The following is an 11,883-nucleotide window of genomic DNA, read 5'->3' as shown; positions in this document are numbered from 1 at the left end:
TCTGCTATGGGAAATCCGTAGCTGGCTCAGCTGCCTCTTCTGTAGGTTTACCACTATGAGTCCAAACAGATTTTTTTGTGAAATAGGTAAAAATCATCTTTTTTTGCTTAGTACTCTCAAGTTTAGAAAATTCAGTGCCTCAATTCTGTTTCCAGCAAGGCTGTGTTATATCCTGTGGCAGTAGGACACCGTACATCCTTGTCTTTCACTGTCAGGCCACAAATGTAAAAGATTCTCATAAAATGTTTTCATTCTTCTTTTTCTGAATTTACTCAAAGCTTTAGCATTAACATTTCTTTAATAAGAAAACCAATCTAGTGGGGAAAAGGGTCTTACATTTAAAGAACTGTGATCTCACTTGGAACAGAAGGTATTTAAGGGTTATGTACAATAGCTCCAGTGATGGAATATTTTTAACTCAGGGAAGGATGAAAGAGACCTAAAATTTTCTTGAATTTAAAATCTCTCTTGAGAAGCCTTTCTTTAAGTAAATAAATAAATAATGCAGAGACTTTGGGGGAGAATAAGGACTGAATTCATGCAGAAATTCTTGTGGCATTACTGCAACCCCGTGGAAGAGACTCAGCTTACACAACCAGAAACCAACATGACTTCAATCTGAGAACTGAACTGTTGTTCTTTTTCCATGTGCACACACTCTTCCATATCTATTTATTATGCACAGACTTGTTTACAGTACAAGCAAAACCAGGCAGAACTTCAGTTCTATTGTGTCCTGTGTTTAGAGCTGGACACAATAATGGTTGCAACCTGTGGCATAGTATCTGATATTCTGAAAGTGGTAAAATTACTTGGTTTTCTTTTAAGAAGAGATGATAGCTGGTTTTAACTTTTGAGCCTATCTAAAAGTAGAGGGGGAAATCTGCATTAATTTTTTGTTTGTTTGTTTGTTTTTGCTAGCCAAATGTATAATCTTAATGCTTGTAGATTAGGGATATTTACATTCTGGGGTTTGGGGCTGGTTTTGGTCCATTTTGTGGTCTATTTGTTACAGATTGTTATTGTGGACAAGTTAATATAAGTGATCAGTTCTGAAGCAGGTGGATAATTGTTCCATAGACACCAAATTAAGAAAGCTTTGTGTACAGCTGTGTAAGAAATCTATCACAGAAAGTTTCCAGCTCTTTTCTATGGCTTGGAACTGGTTCATGGCATTTAATGTTGTGGTTTCAGCTGCTGAGAAGAACAACAGCTTGTGTTGAACTTTCTGTGATGGATTTCTGGTTGTGTTTTTCCCTTGTGTTCCCCACGTATCTTTTCAGAAGCCAGACTTGGTATTTGTTGCCACTGCAAGCACATCATTGCTTTTGTGTTCTGCCTAGGAAGGATGAGAAGGGAAGTTCTGATGTTCCAAATGTTCATGTGGTTGCAACCACCCCTCACTGACTCTGGAGATTGTGTTTTGTTTTACTGGTGATGGGTCAGGCTTTAGCAATAGAGAGTAACTTGGCTATTGGTCAAAGAGCTCTAGGAGGCATTACTTGCATTATTGCTAAATTGAAATTTAAACAAATATTAGTTTTATTTGGAAGCACCTGAATCCTTGGATATTTTTATTATACATGCCCAAAATAAACTACTTAAATACTCATTTTTAAAAGCTCATCAGAATGATGAGTTTAGTAAAATAAGAAGTTAATATAACCAATGTGAAACCAATTTTTTTCTTTACCAGCAAGTGTTGCTTGAGGTTTAGGGAAGACCAAGAATGGCCAGTTTCTCACACAAACACTTTTTTATTCCTTGCTCCATGGTAACCTATTTAACCAAAAGTGCATGTCAAAAAATGAAAATCTGTTACAGTTTTTGTTGGAGCTCCTTCTTCTGTGAGTACTATGCATCCACTTACTGATAGAATTTGTTCATGAATTCAGGGCTAGGAAGCAGATTGAGTTGGTCATGAAGAAGTCTCAAAATGGGTTAAATAGGTTAAATAGCATGAAAATGATTGTTTCTATTTAAACTATGTTTTGTCAAGGCTGACTTCTGTGGGATACATCTTAAAATCAAATAATATTTCCATATACCAGAGAAAATGTATCTAAGTTCTTTCATGCCAAAGAATTTCTGGAACTTTGCATAACGCAACCAGAATGATTGGACTTATTGTTCACTACAAAGGTCTGTGGTTGAATACTGCAAATTCTTCAGAGCCTGGGTAGGCATTCACTGAATTAACAAAGTTGGGTTTTATACCATTAAACAAAAATAAAGCAGGTTTTTTTTTGTTGTTGTTCTAAATATTTCACAATAGGCTGTTGAGGGGAAAGGATTCAAAATGCTCTTCATAGCTGAGCAGAAGAGTATGTAACCTTCTAGGGACCCAGTGGCTCATATGATAACATTGATAAGAACTGGGTTTTAGTAATAAGGGCTTATTATTAGTAACTATGTAGAAAGAAAATAGCTTACATTAAATCAGCAGCAATGGAATCACTACTGTAAGAATTATGAAGCAGGTAGGATGGGATAAAAATAAAGATTCTTTTTATGTCCTGATGGTTCCACTGCAGTCTGGAGGGTATGAGGGAAATGCTTGCTTTACCCCAAGGATGGGTAGCCAATGGTGCATCTGTCCCTAATATCCTCCCTGTTGTGGGGGAAACAAAGGGAAGAGGAAGCAGAGACATCTGTGGGAACATGGACTGTCAGCACAAGGTTACACTGGAGATCCATGGAGATTGCTGCTCCCTCTTGGTTGTTGGCCAAAATCAGTTGCCAAGAGGGAGTTTAAACACTGGACAAATATATATATTTTCCTCTCTGTGCCTTTCCTTCCCCATATAAAAATACAGGAATTTAAAGTGGCACTGTTAGACATCCCTATGTTTGCAGTAATGCCTACCTATCTTTCCTGTGAAGTGAAAGACATTGTAGTAATTAAACCAGCCATTTTATTCCTGCTTTTTAACTTGCCATATGTGCTGTTTTCCTGCTACCCTTAACAAGTCAGTTATCAAGTACTGAGCGAGCTGAGACTACTGCAAGTACCTCTCTTCAAATACTTCCAGTTCTACTTTATAATTCAGCCAGTGAAACAGGTGATGTTCAACCTGTCAGCTTCTCTCACCAGCGAGCAAAATTGTCCAACAGAACATACACTGTGTATATAAAAGCTTATAAATCCCTTCAAATTGTGCCAGTGAACTGCTTGCTATTTTTGTTTGAGTCTGTTTCAGTCTACTGTTGAACTAATTGGAATTAGTAAAGCACAAAGTGCTGCAGAATGTTTGCAGGCAATCTGCTTTTAGCCATTGTCTGCATTTCCAGCCACCCTTCCAGTGCTGCCTTGGGGGTGCCTGAGAGCTGTTCTTAAACAGCTCCTTCCTTTGGCAGCACCCACTGCTCTCCGAAAAATGTTCATATCCCCTCCATGACTGTTTCTGTGAGTTATTTTTTCATCCATTTACAGGATTATATCTATTCATTGTCACAAATGCACCCTTTCATAGAGCAGTGTGTGCATAGGCAGGTGTGTTTTGTGTAGATGTGCAGGTGTGTTTTGTGTACATAGGCAGGTGTATTTTGTGTAGATGTGCAGGTGTGTTTTGAGGGAATTAGTAGCACACTAACATTGGAAATCACTCATTTCACATTTTGTATGTGGATTTTCTTGTGCAGTGTCTTTTAAGGAGCTGTCTTGTTTGGTCTTTCTAACATTATATTCAGAGCAGAGATTAACTTTTTGGGCCTCCCCAGCAGAATTTTCCTGATACAAACTAGGTTTTGGCTTTTCTAGCTAACACCATTTTAAAAACATCACCTAAGTGTTCTCATATCAGTGTAGTTGGTTGAACCCATTTAAACTGCCCACATTTTTTCCTACATGCCTGGCTTCAGAAGGTTTATACTGCTTGCAGTTCTAACAACAGGCAGATTTGACAATTCTGTTTCACAAATTTTCGCAATTCTTTTTTTGCTTATCACCCAAACCCCCTAATTTTAGAGAGTATTGGAAAGTGTGGGTACTCAATATCTAGAGTGTCATGGTCATCTGAGTTTCAGTAAAGAACATTAGCTCTTGTTCTGGAAGGAAGAAAAGCTTTAGGAGAAACTCATCATCCTGTCAGGTACAAACCAGTCCATAAGTGCCTCTTGAAGTTCTGTCTGCCTATACTGCCTGGAGACAGGCACAAGTCTTCAGACATCACCTTTGGGTACTTGGGGTTTGGTGTTTATGTTTTTGGTAGGTTTGTTTTTTTTTTTTTTTTTTGGTTGTAACTGTTGTTGATGGAGGGAACTTTATAAGAGATGTTCCATGTGGGCTTGAGCACTCAAAAAGATCTCTTCAGTGATTTCTTTTATCTGGAACAAATGCAGGCAAAACTGCCAGTGGAATGAAAAAATGCAGCTCCTTTATTTGTGTATACGTGTTTTAATTTTCTTAAAAACGGGTCTCGTGATGTTTGTGTGCTCTAGGCTTTATTACAGCTATTCTTCCCCTGAACAATCCATCTGTGAGGAGGTGCACAGGAGCCACTGGGCTGGTTCAGCTGGTCTTTTGAGGGTCACTTTCACACCAAATCTGTAAGGAAGGACCTCCTAATCTTAGGTAAGGAAGCTCAGACCTTGAGAGGGGTCCCTGCTCAAGGAGAGAGTCACCTGGAGGGCAGTCCAGTTGTGATTTAGAGAGAGCTTGAGTAAGATTCATCCAGAGATCTGTCATTAGCAGAAGGTCTCTGTATCATGAAGAGCCACCTTGGGAAGTGTCCCAGCTCCAGGGGAGATCTGTGCCCTGCAGCCCAGCAGGGAGGGCTCAAAGGCAGCTCACTAGGCTCCACCTTGTTTTCTTAAGCAGTCAAGTGCAGCATTCACATTTCCCCCCCAAAATCACTCCTTCCATTTTGTCCATATCAGATTGGTAGAACAGCATTAAAAACTCCTAATGAAAGCCAAAGTGGAAAGAGTTAACAGTACAGATATTTTTCTCCTATTAGTCTGCCTCCATAAATTCAAATCTTCAGACTCTTGTAGACCACACTCGTTAATTCAAGAAGTACTGCCTATTCTGAAGATGGGGACAGCGTGTTCTTGTCACAGGCAGCAGCAGCTGTAATGGTGCATTATGGGCACAGGTCATGGATGCACTGTCTAAAACTAACTCTGGATTTATTAAGTGCCTGAGCAGCTACACTTTCAGCTTGTTAGCTGGTCAACTTGTTTTCATTTTATTCCTTCTCCTGAACTGGCATTTCAGCTGGTGAGAAAAAGAAAGAGGTGTGTGAAGATTTTTGTCCTTGATGAGCAAGAACTGGTGAGGACAATCTTCGAGTTTCTGTCTTTGTCTGTGGGCATAAGACTAATTTGAGAGCAACACCTCATGGAGTGGAGAAAGGTGCTTTGAGAGACAATCTGTTCCCTTGTCATGGAAAAATGTGCAAGCTATTCAGAGTACTTTAGGATGAGTCTTCAGACTGGTACAAGGTTCTTTGTCAGTTAAATACTCTGTATTTTTTCTCTCCCCCCCACCCCCTTTTTTTTAGAGTAAGTGCTGCTGCCCCAGTGATGTATCTGCAACTCTCATGCAGCTTTCTTTTATGTGATGTCTGCAAAAAAGGCAATATCAAACTTGTAAACTTTCAAACTACTTCCTCCATTTTTCCCCACTTGCTGTCTACTGGTGCCACATTTAGAAAGATGCTCCAGTATCCACTTTTTTCCTAAGATAAAATTCTGTTATTTGGCAGTTATAATTGGAAATATGAGTCCACTTCACTTTCTAATGGTCACTTGGATATATTGTGGGATGATTCAGGCAACCTTTTTTAACAAGTAGGGATACTTCCCATGGAAAGTTCAAACTTTTGCTAAAATGAAAGTATAGCCAAACCACCCAGCCAGTCAAAGCAGCCCTGCTTAGAGTGCTTGCAGAATAAGAGCTTTTCCTCAGTAGAATTAAAACTCTGAATACAATACTAAAGTTTAGCTTGGAAAGAATGTAGGTGGCAATCAGGTGAAAATGCTGGCAACCACTTGTAGTTGTTCTCAATCCTCTAATCTGCTTCTTCAAGTGCTGTTAGTGATTTTGTTAATGACATCAATTTGTCTGCTCAGACAGCCTTGGCTGCACAAGCTCTGAAGTGAAGAGGCTCCAGTGAAGCCTCTCTGCTCCTGCTTTGACCCATCCAGAGTGTGCTGCTTGCAGGCACAGCAGTTTTGCAGAAGCATTTGCTGTGCACTGGGCTTGTGGTTTATACAAGAGGGTTTTTCAGTGGTTTTTGTAGTGCTATATAATTTTGCCTGTATATCAGACCAACTTATGAAGTATTTTGAGGCTCATCAGATTCTCATAAAATGCTATTTTGTCAATTTGTGCTGTTTTGGCAAATACAAGTAACAAGTTTTTTGAAATGATCTACGGAGAAAAAGGTATCATAACCATTGATGAATCCTACTGAAAGTTGTGCAGAATTTCAGGTTGAAAATGCTCTTTCAAAATAATTCCCTCTCTGTTGAAAAATATTCTTTTAACCTCCTGTATTTTTATGGCTTCACCTTGTAAAAGCTTGAAGTCAGTTTTGTAGAAACATGTGTTTTATGCTTTGTCCCTGTCATGTTAGAGTTTGATGGAATATTATATTTTTGAGCTACACAACACAGTGTGATAATTGTACTCATCTGCAGAAGAAGCTGTTGGCAAAACCAAAATAGTTACCTGTGATTTTGTAGCCTAATGACCAAAATTGCTCTTTGGTTGTGACCTCAGAATTCATGACCCAGAATGTATCCCAAATGCTGTGATCTATAGAAAACTTATCTTTCAATCTGTATGTAAATATGCTTAGTCCAGGTCCTTTCTGATAAGCTCTGAAATGCAAACAAAGGCAAATGTCTCATAACCTGCACAGGTAAGAATTACCTGTAATTATGTTTATCAGCCAATCATACAGTGAAATGTTTACTTGTCCATTGCAAAATTGCTCACAGTTACTGGTGTGTGTACACAAGTAAAACAATCCATTTTCTAAAACCTACTTGTAACAAGATAAACTCAAATTGAAGAAGCAGGACTGAAATTTATTCACCTGAAGACACATATTTGCTGAAGATTATGTGTAAGAGATCAGCATGATGGAAATAGTGCAAAATCCTCTTCAGTGTTTGGTGCAATCCAGTCAATTTTAGTACCTGAAATGCTCAAAGTTATTAGCAATTCTGAATTAAGCTTTTGTAAAGAGCCTCAAAATATCACTGCACAGGGTAGTATTCCACAGTAATAGTTGAACTAACTCTGAAGAAAACACCTTGGCAGCAGAATGTGCCAAGGTACTTTATTCAGTTTTAGTTTGGTCTCTGCCTGTGATAATTCCCTCTGCTTCTTAGTAAATGTTCGCCAATGGAAGTTTCTCTGCCATGGTTGGGTGACTGAAACCCCTGGCTGGTGAATCTAACCAAGAGAAAATCTCCTGGTCTATATTTTTCTTAAGGATTCAGATTGTATTTCTAGGCTCAGGAGAGGCCAGGTCCAGTAGATGTTCTGTAAAAACAATATAAATAATTGATTCAAGGCATGAGTGACAAGCAGTAAAAATCAGGTTAGAGTGTTCTAGATTATGAATATTCATTTTAAAAAATGAACAACCAAACCCAGCATTGTAGCTTTGCTTTATGTATTTATATATTAAATAATCCTCATCTCTATTTGTCAGACTCCCTGCATACCTGTAATAAATCCTGACCTAATTATGTAACATGTAAATGGCAATTCCTCACGCATATGAGCATGAATTTTAAAGTTAGTATCTAAATAGAGAAATGAGGTAGCCTTGCATAGTTAGTTAGCTATGCAAGGATTCTCATCAGCATCCAAATTGCATCAGAAGTAGAATATTAAAAAAAAAATCCTAGGATTAGCCCACAATCAAGCTGCATCTCATCTCTGCTGGAAGAGTTGTGAATCACTCTACAATTCTCAATTTTTCTGTTTAGTTTGGTTTTGGGTTGTTTTTTTTTTTTAGTAGCTGATCTGGCTGGACAAATGCTGCAGTTCTCCCTCACTGCAACAATTTCCTTATCTGGTAGCTTAAGCACAAATATCCAGCTTTCCCACCTGAAGGAGCTGCATAATCATATTTAATTGCATTGATACTAAACCTATCCTAATGTTACTTATAACCTCTACATAAAGAAAACAAATACATTGCTTACACTAAATGTTGTGCTCATTTATATTATTATCACATCCAACCTATTCTTTATAGAAGGACCTCTGCACCCACAGAAAGTGCAGATGCTCAGCACCTTTGAGAATGCAGTGCTATAGCATCCAGTCATCCATGTTCAAGAATACAAAATGACTCTTTTCTCAAAAGTCTTTCTGACTTGATCTACTTGTTTAGAAAATTACGATTTTTTTTTTTTTTTTAGTCATGAGTTGTGGCATTTCTCATCCTTTTGTGGTATCTTCCCATCTTTCACTGTGGAGACAAGAGCCCTAAATTCAGACAGTGCAATCTGAGAGGATTCTTCCCAGACATGGAATGCGCCCAATTGCTAGCTGGCGTGGGCTGCAGCTACAATGCCTGCAAAGGAACTGAGTATTCTGCCAGAGTGCCCCCTCCATCCTGTATTCCCAGAACAATTGGAATGTTGTGTCACAGCCATGTGCCATTTCCAGATCTGCACAGACTTGCACATTTTCTGCTCTGCAAATTGAGGCACACACAGCTCTGAAACGAGGGTGCTTGGGGGGAGGGAATATATCCCTTCTTTCACCTGGAAAAACCTGAGTGCCTTCCACACTTTCTCTCTAAATAGGGCAAAATAGTCAAAATTGAGTTTTATGTCTGTACATTCTGTTATTGTACATTCAGATTTTCTGAAAGCTGTGCTTCTAGATAAGTTGTTTTTAGAAAACCCTACATAAAGTCTAAGCTCATAATAAAAGTCTTACATATATAGTCTCCTGTTTCTTGCCTTGGTTCCTATTTCTGTTATGACTTGATATGATATTATAAAATCACTGGAACAGAGAGAGTCTTTTAGGAAATGTGTCTGAATAAGGTTTGTTTTAGTATCAGACTTTCCCTGAGTGGTAATACTTCTCTGAATATGTTTAATTTTCCTTAACTCCAGACATGTAGGTCAAAACCTGTTTTCTGGCCTTGCTTGGTTAATAGTAGAGGAAAAAGCAGATCTTTCTAGGATGTGACTCACCTTGTTCTTGCTTTAATACAGTTGTGTTTAATGTAATTCTAATGCACAGTTTTACTGTTTAATTGTCTTTGGTACCTCACTGTGTCTTCAAAATTGCAATGGGTTTTCCTATCAGGACCTCAAAGAACATGTTCTGTGGTTTGATATGAGTTGACATATAGTATCTATAATAATCTGCCTAATATAGCCAGCAGTTGTCTTGTGAATGTTCTGAGATCACCCTGTCATTTCTCCATTGATAAATAATCCCAGTGCAGTTGGTGCATTTCTTTCTCAGCTGTGTTTATGGCTATGACTGTGTTCAGTTTTCTGAAAGTCAAAGATACCGGCAGTAAATCCAGTATTTGACATTTCTTCTGTATGACACATTAAACAGTGCTATTATACAGTGCTTGCTTTCTCTTGGCTTTATAAAAAAATCTTACAATGTATATTTATGGTGTGTATAGTTATATATCAAATAGGCAAAACTGTGTTTAGTCAAAACTATGTTTAATCCTCTATGGATCACAAGGGTAAATATGAATGACAAGAAGTTGAGGGGGAAAAAAGCTGAAATACTACTTGTATTCCATGCTTCCTGACTGAAAATTACCAGGAGCTACAGAGAGTGGATTCTAACAAAGAACTGATGAAAGCTCTGTGCAATAATGACTGTGAGGGGATGAATGCCATGGATGTGAGCTATAATGTGAGGAAAAGTATTTGAAGTAGAGATGCAATCTTAATTCTGCTCCACTTTGTATCCAGCTATTCTATTTCTTCCAGTCTGTCATACCTGGGCGACACAGACATCCACACTTTCTCCTTGGACAGAATTCTTAAAAGTGGATGCTGTAAGAGAGTTGCCAGAGTCTACAAACTCCAAATTTTTTTCTGTTGTTAGAATATCTTTACCAAAAAGTGTTCTTTGTTGTTTTGTCTCAATATGGAAATAATTTAAGTTTGATGATTTGATATAGACTATTTAATATTTAATTCCTGGCTGTGTTTCAAGGTAGTTGAGGAATGTCCTCTTCTTCCTTTGATTCCTCACTGAACTGCAGGATCCTCTGCAAAAAGCAGGGATTATTTTTCAAGGGTAGCTATCTGGATTTCCCCAGTTCTCCTCATCATTTTCGGATTTCAATGGTGGTACATAGTTGTCATAGATCTTTTAAGCTACTTAATATTTGTCATGTGTTTTAATCAGTTGCTTTTATTCTCATGGTTTAGATTATGAATGGGTGATTGTAGCTGTGGTGTCTGAATTGTTCTCTTTCTTTGCTCCTTAAGTCATCTTTGTCTATGGTGCAGCTCTGATTATTTTTTCTAATGTGTGTTGGAGGAATTCTGAGCAGTTTTCTGGGAAATTAGTCTTTAGCTGCCAGTGCCCTGATGATGCATCTCTAAGGCATCTTCCTCCGATTTATTGAATGTTCATTCAAAGACCATGAGACATTCTGCTGGTGCCATTGAATAGTATTCTTTGTGTTGCAACACTTGCAAATATATATGGGTTTTATTTTGAACTTTAAAAACCAACTGGGCTTACCTAGTAAGAAAAACCTTTTCAGTGAGTCTTAATTTATGATTTATCTTAAGACCGGATATTCCAAAGTAACAGCTGGCATAGCCTTTTCTCTGCATAAATTTGTTTATTCTTGCAGCTCTGTAGTAAGTAGGAATTTCCTGAAATCAGAAGTAATTTTTGAGGTATCGCTTGACAATTCCTTGAGGAGCTTTTACATACTTGTGCCACTGAAAGGCACAATACAAACTTTAAGGTGTTGGGGTAAAACTCCAGCTTTTCCACACCTCCTCTGTCTTAAAATAATGAGAATTATAGTATTTTTTTTAATCTTCTTCCAACAATTATTTCTTTTCCTTGTAAAGCAAGCCTGTATCCCATGTGCCATAATATGTGCAGAAATGGAGTGGGTGGCACTCTGGTGTGTGTCACTGATGGATGCCTAAATTAATTCTGTGGGGTGAGGTTGATCACAGCTTAGTGTGCTCTGAATCACTAAATCTGCTATTGTGGCTGACCTACAACTACTGCAGACATTTCAAACCTACGTGTTCCAGTTTTGCCCAACATGAATATGCCAGGACCTAATATGAATTTCAAAATCAAACCTCGCTTTTTGCATGTAGTCAGAAGCCTTTTAATATTTTAAAGCCAAGTCTTTGCTGTAGAAACAATGTTGGCTTCAGTGCCAATATTAAAGTGCAACTGTGATTTGGATGGAGGAGCTCTGCAGCTGCTCAGCTGCTGGTGCATCTCAGGGTTTGAGCAATGGGAACAGGGATGAGGAGGAAGAGCATTTTCAGCTCTAACTGTGACTTCTTTCCTCACTGCATCCATTCGGAGTACATAGCTGTAGCAGTTACCAGCAGCAGCTGCTGCAGAGGAAAGCACCAGAACTTTACTGAAAAGCCTTAACTGTTCATCAGTTTGACAGTCCAAAGAATCGTCTTCCTCTTCTACTTTGTGGGTTTGGAGAGTATAGTAGCTTTGGAATTGTAAAATGAATGTATTAAACCTCTGTTATATTTCTTGAAAATGAGGGAGATTCAGTATAATCTGTCATTTATCATGGGAGGTTATTAAAGCTTTAAAAGATCTTTTTTTCACTTTAACTAGTTCAGGAAAAGAGATTACCTTCTTTCCAATAGCATTCACAAAGACTATAACCTGTCTAATGTTTTCATGGCATGAACAGA

The sequence above is a fragment of the Lichenostomus cassidix genome, chromosome 10 (assembly GCF_008360975.1).
Source record: "Lichenostomus cassidix isolate B80296 chromosome 10, HeHo_3.0, whole genome shotgun sequence".
In the NCBI taxonomy this organism is placed as follows: domain Eukaryota; kingdom Metazoa; phylum Chordata; class Aves; order Passeriformes; family Meliphagidae; genus Lichenostomus; species Lichenostomus cassidix.
Note: the sequence above shows the minus strand (reverse complement) of the source record.